Genomic DNA, 14,978 nt, shown 5'->3' with positions numbered 1-14,978 from the left:
CATACGTATATTATCCTTTTAGTTACCTTTAGGACGCAATTATTGAATAACTGAATCTTATTGATGACCTCATAAACCGATTCAACTCTCTCATCTCTTCCCCAACACGATCGTGACAATTCTGCCTTACGTTTCGGCCGGCCGCTGTGACCGAGCGGTTCTAGGTGCTTCAGTCCGGAACCTCGCGGCTGCTACGGTCACAGTTTCGGATCCTGCCTCGGGCATGGATGTGTGTGATGTCCTTAGGTTAGTTAGGTTTAAGTAGTTCTAAGGCTAGGGGACTGATGACCTCAGATGTTTAGTCCCATAGTGCTTAGAGCTGTTTGAACCATTTAAACCTTACATTTCTTTTTCTAATACAATATTCTGGTCACCTTTGACTATCTATTTTCATTGTCTTAATTATTGCTCATTTTCTTCATCATTGCTAGATGTTTGGTCATAGCTAGAAGCAAGAAAACGTAACTCTATACGGAGATAACTAGTTACCTTTGCGGTCGTTTCTTTTCGGTGCTGGGTGATTAATTACTGCACTGCTCATAGCAATTCACCTTCATAACTTTCTGGTCTGCTTCGGTATTCTTGAAAATTTCAGCATCTAGTAGGTAAATAAATCGCTGTTACTTAATAGTTTTCCAGACGTAAGTATGTGGACGAATTATTTTAGGTATGCTCATTTGTTGACAACTCGGCATTTTGTAGATGGAGGGAAGCGTTCTAGTCTTAGCTGATACTTCAATGTCTGGTTATTTTAGGTGTTAAATGTTCGTACTTTTGATAGGTTAGCATAAGTGCCATTAAATAACTCACAATATGATTTGAACACTTCTCTGCGATACATAAGTACATGATCTTGCATTCAGATCCCTGATTTACAGTCACCGTATTATTTGCTCATAATGGGTTAAGTATGTACGTTACTACTAACAATTCACGGTACCGAACCCTTGTTAAATGAAGACATGTGTTCGCTGAGGCTGTCAGTTACAGAATCAACGGAAACATTTCTTTATTTAAACTTCATTTCACGTCTATGGTCCCAGTTTTGAAGAAAACAACTGAAATCCCGAAACTTGTTATATTTTTTTTATTATTCCGCTAACAGATTTTCATATATGCGTAGTTTCAAGTGGCGTACTACATTTCTCACGTGATAGTCAGCTGTCTCATTTTCACTCTGCTACTTCTCCTTTGATGAATGGATTCTAACTTTCATACAGTTGGAGAATTTATTCATACATGCATCAGATATACTCTCATTTAGTTTCCCGTACTTCTCTGACAATGGCGAAGTGTTTCCTGAGACATGTTCCCAACCTTCCGTGACGATGGCCTGAGAGATATCTCAGTTTAAATGTACGCCCACGTCCGTAGCACCATATGGCTTCTTATCGTTTCAAATTTAAGTTTCCTCCTTAGGGAGGGACAAGATTATATTCCACGTTTCAGCTTGCACGGGATCAGTACCTTCATTTCCATCTAAAAGTGTTTATGATTACTGGAGCACTTCTTCGAAAATGTCTAATTTAGCAAGTGATCGCCAGCCGCGGTGGCCGAGCGGTTCTAGGCGCTTCAGTCCGGAACGACGCGGCTGCTACGGTCGCAGGTTTGAACCCTGCCTCGGGCATGGATGTGTGTGATGTCTTTAGCTAAGTTACGCTTAAGTGGTTCTACGTTTAGGGAACTGATGACCTCAGATATTAAGTCCCATAGTGCTTAGAGCCATTTGAACCATTTTGTAAGTGATCACGAATCTCCGACAACCCAAATACCAGTTCATCTTCGTGTCGCTGCATGTGCCGTTTTTGTAAATTTTTATTCTTTGAAAATTGAAGTCAATTCGTGATTTATCCTTCTCACTCGGGTTGCTGTCTCCCCTTGTTGCCAACATGCTTACCGTCTCGGGTCTTGGTTCGCTGCCAATCGTTGCGCAATACGAGTTACTAAATGCCATCGGGATGTGTTTTCAGGGTCTTACAGGACTCCGTGGTCACATACGCCTCGTGTTTTTGCTCCTAATGCGTTACATGTTTACAAATATTACGTGTGATCTTATTGTTAGCATTTTGATGACGATCGTCCGTTCTTTAAAGGTCGTCGTACTTAGTATTCCTAGACCGTGCGTCTCTGCGCTCCCGATAGATATTAATAGACAACACATCAGCGGAAGCTCAAATAAGTTGGCGTAGAGTAGCTCACTCTAAGTAACAATTTATTGGGAGTTTTCTGTGACTAACTTCGAAAATGCAGCATGTGGACCTTTAGGTACCAGACGAAAAATTAAATAGGTATTTTCAATTCCTATAGTTAATTAAGATCTAAATCAATGGTTTAATTTTTAATTTGCAAGCTCGTTGACCATGGTGGCTCTATTTGTCGCCTGTTTACCTGATTTTGTAGAGAATCTTTGCCTATGCTCTCTCTTTTTTTAAGTAGTCGTTTATCTTTTCCATTGTTCAATGTGTCATCCGTCTGTAATCTTTTTTTTTCAGATAGTTACTATTTCAAACGACAAAATGCTTTAGTTGCTCAAACCTCTATCTCCAACATACTTTTTATCTTGCTTAGTTCTTTTTACAGTTCCTAGATAACTTCAAGTAATATTCCACTAACCTGTTCTCCTAAAGATAACACTTTCTCATAAAATATTTCCTCCGTACTTCTTTCTAAGACATCTTCATTTCCTTTTTTTTTTTTTTTTTCGCACTCAGTTCCTAACTTCCTTCTAGAATATCACGTTGAAAACAGCCCTAGTTTCTCCATCTCCGGTTTCGTCAAGGCGCAGTTTTCGCTTTTGTACAACACGGCTATACAAACGGATATCTCCGTTCTGATGCGCAAAACTTTGTCTGCTTATGGCAACGTATCCTTATACTAATACAGATACTTCCACAAATAATTTTCTATTGAGGGCGACCACGGCTGAAGTAATCCATGTTTCTGAAATAAACGGCTTTCAGCTGTATATGAACTTTCACAGGAATACTACCAGTTTTACGGTTGATTTGGGCGGAGGAGACCAAACAGCGAGGTCATCGATCCCATCGGATTATGGAAGGATGGGGAAGGAAACCGGCTGTGCACTGTCGAAGGAACCATCCCGACATGTACCTGAAGCGATTTCGGGAAATCACGGAAAACCTAAATCAGGATGGCGGGATGTGGATTTGAACCGTCGTCCTCGCTCGGTCCGGTTTTATGATTTTCAGTCATATCTTCAAACGTACGTAAGTCAGTAAAACATTTAAGCCCTGTTATGGAAAGGAGGAGGACTCAGCCTTCTCAAAATAAAATACTGTTTTTGCGACAAGCAGAGCGTCATAGTTCAAATTGACCAGTTGAGAAACTGACATTTTAACAGCGCGTTTACTTCACACCAGGAAGCCGCAGGCAACAGCCCTTCAACCGCATGTCCGTGCAGAGCCACACTTGTTACAGGTAAGAGTATTTTATTTTGAGAAGACTGAGTCCCCCTCCTTCCCGTACCAGGGGTTAACTACTTTACTGACGTAAGTAACCCTGAAGAAGTGATTTGAAATCATGAAACCGGTCGCGTTCCTGTAAAAGTTCATATACAGCTGACAGCGTTTTTTTTTTTTTTTTCAGAAACACAGATACTTCTGTAACACAGTCATACGATGTGATTGCACCAGAATAGTACGGCGTTCTGGTAATTAATTTATATCCGGGAGAGGCTGTCTAGGCTGGCAAACATTCTCAATTGGGAAACCTCCTGCCGCATTCATAGACTTCTGTGGTATTTGGCTGAAAATAATAAAATTCTACAACGGCGCCCCATGTTTCGTGATTAAGTAATGAAAGATGTAAAAAAGAAAAACAAAGCTGTACGGTACACAGTCGTTAGATTATGGAGAAACAGGCTGCTGGGACAGTACACTTCCCATTTCGTGCGGGCGTGCAGCGCCTCTCGGGCTCCTCTACGTTGTATGTTCCCTGGAGTTACGGCAATTAAAGCGTTATTATCCATTTGTCTCATTTCTTTTCACATGAACATATTAATAAATATTGTGATTCTTATAGCATTAATTGATTTCACTATGGTAGTGGCATGGTAACGAGGGTGTGAAATCGATGCAGGAGACAGGAAAAGACTGTTTACATGAGATGGCCATCTGGATTTCTTGTCAGACACATAGCCTATAGAGTAACATCAACAACAGAGGTAATGGTATAGCGACAGTAGGATTCGTTACAGATGGAAAGGTAGATACGAGTGTGGGTTATTGGGAACAGTTCAGTGACTACGTTCGCAAAAGATTTCTCAGAGAAACGCTTACTTTACTTTGCTAGATTTTAAGTAGTTTTTTTTTTTTTTTTTTTTTAGACAAGTCATCTGCCCGAGGCAGGATTCGAACCTGTAGCGCCTAGAACCGCTCGGCCACCCCGGCCGGCTAAATTAAATGAAATAATTATCATAATACTCACACATTGTGAGTTAAAGTTGTTTATACATACCTGTTCTGTATACCTAGTAACTTACTTGTAAGGATTTCATATTTCAGCAATTTATTACCGCTAGGCGACGACGCGACATCCAAGTATTATTACATGAATCACTATTTCGCCGATTTTAGAATCCACAGTCTGATTTGTTACGAAACTAAGTCCGGTGTATCCTGCTGTGCACTACGATGTGTTTCGTTGTATTGTACTGCAGTTTCACACGGTCGCGCATCACTCGACTTATTGCTATCCAAGGGCGAACTCTCCGCCTGCATACCATTCTTCAAACACAGAAGGTGACAATAAGAAGCTCTGAATCAGCTAAGGAGGGAGACTGTATATAACACATATTCAACTTTAAAGTTTTTTGATGAGCCATTTTCTCTCCCGCTGCAGTTCAAATAATATATCCTAGTGTAGAACAATAATTTACCTGGACTCCATTTCTGACGACACGGGATATATTAAAGGTTTTTCTAATCCGATTCGACAGCAAAGAACCGCAAGCGACGATAGGTCAGGTATACATGGCGATCTGAGAGCAGAAGATGAAGAGATAGACAAAGCGTATGAGAATACTGAAAGGGTAATTCAATACGTAAAAGAGACGATAGTCTACTAATCATGGGAGACTGGACCGCGGTGGAACAGAAAAAATAGTTATGGGAAAATACGGGCTTTCTATTAGAAGTGCGAGAGGAGAAAGACTGAGTTCTGTAATAAATTTTGACTGGTAATAGTGAATACGCTGTTCAAAAATCACAAGGGGATGATATATAATTGGAACAGATCCGAACAATCAGGAAATTACCAGCTGGTTTACACGGTGGTAAGATAGAAATTCGGAAATCAGATATTCCATTGTAAGTCGACCCGGTGCAAATATAGACTCGGATTACAGATTAGTTATGGAGTTTACCGTCCGGAAGAATCAGTGCGCAAAGAAGTAGCACACTGAAATACCGAGCAATGAAGAGATCCGTTTGAGGTCCTCTAACGCTGTAGGCACTTCGATAATGAATACCACAGTAGGCAGTTCAGTTGAAGAGCAATAGACATCTCTACAAAGGGCAATAGAGAAGTATCACAGACAAACATGGGTACAATGATGGTAACTGTGAAGAAACTTTTGGTAACAGAAGAAATACTCCACTTGATCAATGAAAGAAGGAAGTGCAAAAATGTTAAGGGAAAGACAGGAATACGGCAATATAAGTAAGTTATGAACGAAATACACAGGAAATACAAGAGAACCAAGGTGAAATAGCTAGAAAAAGTGAAGAAATCAAAAAAGAAATGGTCGTTGGAAGAATTGAGTCAGCAGACAGAAAAGTCAGAACAATCTTAGGCGAAATTAAAAGCAAGTTCATCACCACTGGAATTCCACTGTTATACTCAAAGCAAAGAGCGGATGGTTGAAAAGAGTGCGTTGAAGGCCAGTCTGGTAACGTGGTAGAAGAAGATTTAGGAATCTATATGGAATATATGGGGGGATCGAGTTTTAGAGTTAGATATTAACAGAACTTTGGAAGCATCAAATAAGACAGAAGGGATAGATAACGTTCCTTCGGAATTTCTAAAATCCTTGGGAGCAGTGGCAGTCAAAAGACTATTAAAACTGGTGTGTAGAATCTATGAGACTGAAGGCATACTATGAAATTTTTGTTGACATAACATCTGCACATACTCGAATGTAGCAGTGGCAGGTAAGTGTGAGAACAATGGAAGTCAGCTTAACAGCTCATGAATCAAAGGTACTGACGAGAATAATTCACAGAAGGGAAGAAAGAAATGGGAATCTCTTAGATGAGGATCATTTTATCTCTAGGAAAGGATAAGGTCCAGAAAGATAGTCTGGTATCGTGTATAACAATGGAAGCAATGTTTTAAAAAGTCCAAGACACGTTCAGAGGATTTATTTCGATAGTGTAAAATGATTCAAGAGTTTCCTAATTCTGTGAAAGAAAGAAGTAGGCTATAGGGATAAATGGGTGATAGATAAGGAGCGATTTAAAAGTTTCCGTTTGAGGGCTTTGCTACAGCGAATTTGCAATGTAGCGCGACTCCAGTACGAGTATATAAGCATAGAAATACAGGCAACGTATTAGTGTGGCATTCACGTCTTTCGGACGTGCGTGCGGTAAATGCGGAAACGTGAGCTATGATGCCATTCTTACCAAAGGCGTCCAAACAGGACCAACGTCCTGTTATTCGTTTCTTGCCTACCGAAGGACAATCACCGGTCGACATCCATCAGACAATAAAGAACGTGTTTGGGGTAACATGTGGGTCGAAAACCACCGTCTGGGAAAACTTCGACAAAGGATGCAGCTGCTTCATGATAACACACGTTCCCGTATCGCAAATGGCGTAACGCAAAAGTTGGGCCAACTCAAGCGGAAGACACTCCAACACCAACCCTATAGGCCCCGTGCGATTGTCACTCCTTCAGTCCCTTAAAAATGTAATATCAGAAAATTGAGTCCGCCTTGATGCAAAACACCTTGTTATTCGTTTATTTCTTTAATCTCCCAAACTTGTTTCAGCGACAAATATCACCATCATCAGTGTTGTTTTTAAACTTATTTATTGTATGTTACAGCATGTTTTAAGCAATTATTGTCGCTATCTGCGACATATTTTCTGCGCGCTATTTTTCTGTTGCCGTTTACTTAGGGAACAACCATGTCATGTTCGTTGGATGGTATGTGGCTGCTTTTATACAAAGAAAAACAAAACTTTCGCACTTTGTTTCTGATCCAGGACATTACGCCATCTTGCTGTTCGCGTGTGTATAAAAGCAGCCACATACCATCCAACGAACATGACATGACGTTCCCTAAGCAATAAACGGCAACAGAAAAAAAGCGCACGGAAAATATATCGCAGACAGCGACAATAATTGCTTAAAACATGCTGTAACATGCAATAAATAAGATTAAAAAAACCACTGATGATGGTGATATTTGTCGCCGAAACTAGTGTGGGAGAATAAAGAAATAAACGAATAACAAGGTGTTTTCCATAAAGGCGGACTCAGTTTTCTGATATTACTGTTTTTCTATGCAAGCACGGACTCAATGGAAGAGTTCCAAGATAAAATAATTGTTATTCCTAAATAATGTCCTTGAAGGTCAACGATTTCTGTCGAACGGGGATGCACTGAAGGCGGTGATGGACTTCTTCACGCAGCAGCACACACCTTTCTTACCAGACGGCTATCTTCAACCTGGTCCATTGGTGAGATGATTGGCGCAATGCGTACGACGATTTTGTGTGATTGACATACTGTTTCTGGACTGTACGGCCTTCGAAAGGAAATTTTTTGATCGCCCCTTGTACAAAATTATCAAGAACCAAAAGGGAATAATAAAAATGGAAGACCATGAACGAATTAAAAAGTGTGTGAAGCAGGGGTGTAGTCTTTGGCCCCTACTGCTTAACCTATATAACGAAGAATTATTACCAGAAATGCAAGGAAGTTTCAAGAAATTCAGGATGAAAGGATACGATTCGCTGATGACATTACTTCCTCAGTGGAAGTGAAGAAGAGTTACAGGATCTATTGAATGGAATGAACAGTCTAATTAGTGCAGAACATGGACTGAGAATAAACATAAGGAAGGAGGAGGTAACAGAAATGAGATTAGCGAAAGTTTAACATCAAACTTGTGGACAATGAATTAGACAAAGTTAAGGAATTCTGCTAGCTAGGTAGCACAATAACCAATGGCGGACGGAGCGAGGAGCACATAAAAAGTGGACTAGAACAGGCAAAGACGATATCTTGACGATAACCTAGGCCTTAATCTGAGGAATAAATTTCTGGGAACGAAGATGTTGGAAAAAGAGAGGAATGTACGTTTGTAATACAGCAAGGTGTGACAGTGAATCACGGACCTCAGGGAAATCGGAAAAGAACAGAAACTAGTCGTTCGAGAAGTGGTGCTAGGAAGGATGGTAAAAGTTAGGTGGACCGATAGCATGAAGAATGAGATTCTCCGCAGAATCTCCTTCATTGGAGTACTGTAGGTTTGATCATCACGCGAGTGTTACGGAAATGCTTCAGGAACTCGGGTGGGAGTCTCTAGAGGAAAGGAGGCGTTCTTTTCGTGAATCGCTACTGAGGAAATTTAGAGAACCAGCATTTGAGGCTGATTACAGTACAATTTTACTGCCGCCAACTTACATTTCGCGGAAAGACCACAAAGATAAGAGAGATTAGTGCTCGCACAGAGGTATAGGCGGTCGTTTTTCCCTCGTTCTGTTTGGGAGTGGAACAGGGAGAGAAGATGCTAGTTGTGGTACGAGGTACCCTCCGCCACGCTCCGTATGGTGGATTGCGGAGTATGTATGTAGATGTAGAATTGTCTTCAGTGATGAGTCCCACTTCGGATTAAGTCCCGATGACCAGCGAAGAAATGTGTGGAGACGCCCCGGACAGCAGTGGGATACGGCCCGACAACCAGGGATGACGGTCTAGGGTGCCATTTCTTTTCATTTACGTAACTTACAGTTCGAAACTGACTGCAGTAATTCCCTTCTTGTTCGCTATAAGGTTGACTGATTAATATCAATACTTTTTTAATGTAACCTCCCTTTGGTTATCATCCGCAACATCCTTACAACACAGCGGTACGTCGACAGTATCCCAAGTCCCGTTTTGCTGCCCTTAATGCCAGGCCATCCTGGACTTAAATTTCAGCAAGATAATGCCAGACCGCACAGGGCGAGGGCCTCTACTGCTTGTCTTCGTGCTCGCCAAACCCTGCCTTGGCCAGCAATGTCGCCGGAGCTCTCTACAACTGAGAACGTTTGGATCATTATGGGCAGAACCATCCAACCATCTCGAGAGTTTGACTAACGCACCACTTAGAATTTGACGCGAATACACAACTCTATCAATCAATTACAAGCCGAATAACTGCTTGCATAAGGACCAGAGATGGATTAACGCGTTATCGACTTTCACTTGAATAAATCATCCAGTTTTTCGGAATTGTAACAATCTGTCGTCTGTACTTGTACATCATATCTACGCATTTCCATCCTATTCGGATAATTCCTGCGTGGTGCGTCCACTTTTTATTTTAGAGTGTAACTGAGTGAGTAAGCATCAAGTGCTACTCTGAGATGGAGATGCTGACACAAGAGAGCGATTCTTGTCTGGCCGTATAAAACCAACAGAAAAACAAAAGGAGGAAAGGATTACAGTTCATCGTCCCGTCTAAGGAAAGGTTATTAAAGACGGAGAGGAAACTCTGATTTGAGAAGGAAGGGGAAGAATATAGACCATTTGCTTCTCAATGTAAACGTCCCGGCATTTGCCTACAGCGATTTTGAAAAAAACTTAGGCAATATACTCGTAAACTTGCATGACCATACAGACATACACTATGTAGTGTCGGCAGACTTGCCAACACTACGCACACTAATTGAAAGAGGCGGCCAAGATGCACGCGCTAACTCACGAAGGATGGAGTGAGGTCTGAAACAGGATACGTAATGAATGTTATAAAGAAAAGTGCGTAGCTCCTTGAATACTTAACTTTTAATACATCCTTGTATACATCGTTCTTGATGAGACATCTGGAGATTGTGGCGATACAAGTGAGACTCTATAGATACAAGCTATCTAAGGCGAATGGCGCCTTGCTAGGTCGTAGACATGGACTTAGCTGCAGGCTATTCTGTCTCTCGGCAAATGAGAGAAAGGCTTCGTCATTGTAGTCGCTAGCAAAGTCGTCGTACAACTGGGGCGAGTGCCAGTACGTCTCTCGAGACCTGCCTTGTGGTGGCGCTCGGTCTGCGTTCCTGACAGTGGCGACACGCGGGTCCGACATGTACTAATGGACCGCGGCCGATTTAAGCTACCACCTAGCAAGTGTGGTGTCTGGCGGTGACACCACATTCCTCCCCCGCAAATCGGCGAACGGTCGTGTTATAAGGCTTCCGCCCGCCGTGGGGAGGACCCGATGTTGACGTATGCGATGAGGTGGGGAGCCTAACAACAGGCGAGGCTGTGCCACCCGCACCCTGCCATTCGGTCCGAGGGGAGCTAGGAAACGCCTGAAAACCTAGTCCAGGGTGCACGTCAACATGCGGTGTATGCGCCCGTACAGAGACAGGAGGGGCCGAAGGGTCGACCTCCATGCGGTCGGGGCACCCGACGGCCGAAGACGACATCTGGTCCGGAGCGGGCAAGAGTTCCATGGCGGAGGACATCGGCTCACTGGAAGCGATCGGCGGCGCGTGACCCAGGGAGGCGCTCGGCGGCTGTAGCGAAGCGTCCACTGCGGGCGGTGCCGGCGGGAGAACAGGCGGCGGCGGCAGCGGCGCGTCGCTATGGGGCAAAATGGAAGGCATCGTCGGTAACACCTGGGGATGAGGCGAGCCAGTAGATGGGTCCCCAGGGCGCTGACCGGACGGCACCGTCGCTGAAAGCAGACAGGGAGCGGCAGAACCCAGGCGACGACAGAGGCGCAGCTGATTGAGATGCCGACGCACCTCACCAGAGGCCGCCAAAACCAAATACATCGCGCGGCCGAGGCAGCGAAGAATGCGCCCTGCGAGCCAACGCCGTGAACCTCGATAGTTGCGATAGAAGACAACGTCGCCAGGAGCAAAAGCAGGAGTCTGCCGCTGCACAGGAACCTGATGCGGCGGATGCAGCAAAGACATCAAGGTTCGATGAGGACGACCGTGGAGCAACTCAGCCGGCGAGCGACCATCGCGGGGCTGAGAGCGATACGAAGACAAAAAGAGCAACAATGCGTCCTCCCGAGAATGCGACTCTTTCAGCTTCAACATCCGCGACTTGAAATTCCGGACCAATCGTTCAGTGGCACCGTTCGACTGAGGCGAAAACGGCGCGGACGTAAGATGTTGAATACCATTGGCCTTGCAGAATGACTGAAATTCTGCGGACATGAATTGTGGGCCATTGTCGGAAACAATAGTCTGCGGAAGACCTTCAATGCAAAAAATAGCAGATAACGCTTAGATGGTGGCAGACGACGTCGTGGAAGACATCCGGACAACAAAAGGAAAATTACTGAAAGCATCGAGCACAACCAACCATCGAGCATTCCAGAATGGACCAGCAAAATCGATGTGCAATCGTTGCCAAGGGGAAGTGGCTTTTGGCCATGCAAAGAATTGCCGCGGTAGTGCGGACTGGTGTTCAGCACACGCCATGCAAGAAGAGCACATATTCGTAATCGCAGCATCGATGCCGAACCAAGTACAGTGCTGACGAGCAAGTTGTTTCGTTCGCACTATACCCCAATGTCCTTGGTGAAGAAGCCGTAAGACAGAGGACTGTAACGAACGTGGGACCACGGCTCTGGACTGATCATTATCAGAACGCAACAACAAAACACCACGTCATACAAAAAGTCTCTCCCTGTGAGCAAAAAATCGGCGAACCAGCGGATCCTCGATCCGCGACTTTAACAAGGGCCATTGCGTAGCAACAAAACGCAAAACAGTAGCAAGGACAGGGTCAGCAGCTGTGGCTGTAGCTACACGACGAAAATCAATCGGAAACGATTCTACCACGTCATCGGTTTCCGCATCAATGAACATGCAAGCAAGTTCGGAAGAATCGAATGCTTGATCCTCAGCAATAGGCAAACGGGACAACGCAGCAGCGACGCCGTGCTTAGCAGCGGACCGATACAAGATATCGTAGCGGTCGGCGACCTCATCACGCAATGCGTGGGGAACATTGTGCGCTCTGAAAAATTGCGGTTGCGCGTTTACTTTCAGTTCCAAAGGTGCTGTATAGTTCTTAGCGCAACCAAGGCCCGGCGCAAAAATGTCTGCAAATTCTTCACATAGACGAGAAACACTGTCTGAAGGCACCGTCTGATTCACTGATAGGACCTGATTGACTATAGACATGTTAAACAACTGAAATAAATCTAAACCCAACAAGTTCACTGCAGTAGAAGAACGAAGGACGTAAAATGACACCAGATTTGTTTGTCCCTTGTATGTTGCAAGAAGGCTGCACTGTCCCAACACAGGGATATTCTGTCCTGAATAACTCGTGAGCTGAACATTTGCGGCACGCAATGGAGGTGCGCCCAGTTGTTTGTACGTGGCGTGATTGAGCAAGGAAACTGCAGCTCCGGTATCGAGCTGGAATGGTATCACTTTGCCTTCAAAGTGCAAGTCGACAAAAAGTTTATTGTCCTGCTGACGACAAGAGCGACTTTCACGTGCAATTTGAACTGATACTGGTACAGAAGCACTTGCGACTTTACGGGATTTCCGGCGACGTCGACGCACACTTTGTGTGGGACGAACACAGTCACTGTTTGAGATAGTGGCACTGGACGGGGTGGAATGAACTACATGAATGTCCATGGGCGAAGGTTCACGAGCCTGATTGTCCTTGGTTCGATTCCGGCGCGAAGCAAAGGGCCTGGAATGGTTGTGATTGTCTGATCTGAGCTTTTTCTGGCAAACACTTTGAACATGTCCTTTCTTATGACAATAAAAGCAAATAGCTTGGCGTGATGGGCAATTGTCACGCGAATGTCTAGTTGCACACCGCGGGCATGATTTCACTGCATTTGCTTGCCGACGCGGCACACGTGTTTGAGAGCTAGGCCGCAGCTGCGCGGACGTGCGCGAGGGCTGTTTAGCGGTCCGTGCAGCGCGCCCGGTGGGCCGGTTAATGTGACACACGGCTGGCGAAGTTTCAAATGATTCCTGAGCAAAGTCAAGTGTGTCTTGCCTATCTAATATGTCTATCACTTGTTGAAGGGAGGGATTGACGAGTTTCAAAATCTGTTCCCTTATGCGAACACCCGAAACGTTCTGTGCAATTGCATCACGCACCATTGTATCTGAATAAGGGAGTCCATATTCACACTCAAAAGCACACTCCCTAGTAAGGCCGTGCAATGTTGCAACCCACTCCCTATTAGTCTGACCGGCCGTACGTTTTGTACGAAAGAACGTATACCTTTTTGCAACGACATTCACTGTTTCTTTGAAATAGGCATCTAAAGCAGAAAAAATTTCTTCATAGGATAGAGTTGCTACGTCGTGTCGGGGAAACAATTTCACTATCACACGGTAGGTGGACACACCTACACACGAAAGCAGAAACGGCTGCCGCTCATTACCTTGAATTCTGTAGGCGGCGAGATGAAATCCAAATTATCGAGACCATTCCGTCCAAGATTCCTGGGTTGAATCAAAATTACGGAAGGATGGTGCAACTGCGTGTTGTGGCTGCGGTAGCGATGAAGCGGCGGCGGCCGCATCGTTTTGCAGCGCACGTTGACCCTGGACGAGCTATCCAAGGGCATCCAATAAGGCCTGCGTCTGCTGATTCTGCAAGCGATAAAATTCGGACAGTACATCTGGAGAAGCCATGACACGTAAATGTAAGCAAGGAGAGAGAACAAGACCCTTTTTACTCCCGTCGCCAATGTAGTGGACTGTTGTGGCGTAACAAGCTAGCTACGCCACACTGAAGTAGCCGAAAGGGCAAGCGTCAACACACGCCGTCTTGCGTTAAGTCTGAAACAGGATACGTAATGAATGTTATAAAGAAAAGTGCTTAGCTCCTTGAATACTTAACTTTTAATCCATCCTTGTATACATCGTTCTTGATGAGACATCTGGAGATTGTGGCGATACAAGTGAGATTCTATAGATGCAAGCTATCTAAGGCGAATGGCGCCTTGCTAGGTCGTAGACATGGACTTAGCTGAAGGCTATTCTAACTGTCTCTCGGCAAATGAGAGAAAGGCTTCGTCATTGTAGTCGCTAGCAAAGTCGTCGTACAACTGGGGCGAGTGCCAGTACGTCTCTCGAGACCTGCCTTGTGGTGGCGCTCGGTCTGCGATCCTGACAGTGGCGACACGCGGGTCCGACATGTACTAATGGACCGCGGCCGATTTAAGCTACCACCTAGCAAGTGTGGTGTCTGGCGGTGACACCACACACTACTGGACACTAAAATTGCTACACCAAAAAGAAATGTAGATGATAAACGGGTATTCATTGGACAAATATATTATACTAGAACTGACATGTGATTAAATTTTCACGCAGTTTCGGTGCATAGATCCTGAGATATCAGTACCCAGAACAACCACCTCTGGCCGTAATAACGGCCTTGATACGCCTGGGCGTTGAGTCAAACAGAGCTTGGATGGCGTTTACAGGTACAGCTGGCCATGCAGCTTCAACACGATACCACAGTTCAAAAAGAGTAGTGACTGGCGTATTGTGACGAGCCAGTTGCTCGGCCACCACTGACCAAAGGTTTCCACTTACTTGGTGAGAGATCTGGAGAATGTGCTGGCCAGGGCAGCAGTCGAACATTTTCTGTATCCAGAAAGGCCCGTACAGTACCTGCAACAAGGGATCGTGCATTATCCTGCTGAAATGTTGGGTTTCGCAGGGATCGAATGCAGGGTAGAGCCACGGGTCGTAACACATCTGAAATGTAACGTCCACTGTTCATAGTGCCGTCAGTGTGAACAAGA

This window comes from Schistocerca nitens, chromosome 7, assembly GCF_023898315.1.
Source record: "Schistocerca nitens isolate TAMUIC-IGC-003100 chromosome 7, iqSchNite1.1, whole genome shotgun sequence".
Classification (NCBI taxonomy): Eukaryota; Metazoa; Arthropoda; class Insecta; order Orthoptera; family Acrididae; genus Schistocerca; species Schistocerca nitens.
This window is presented reverse-complemented; position numbering follows the sequence as displayed.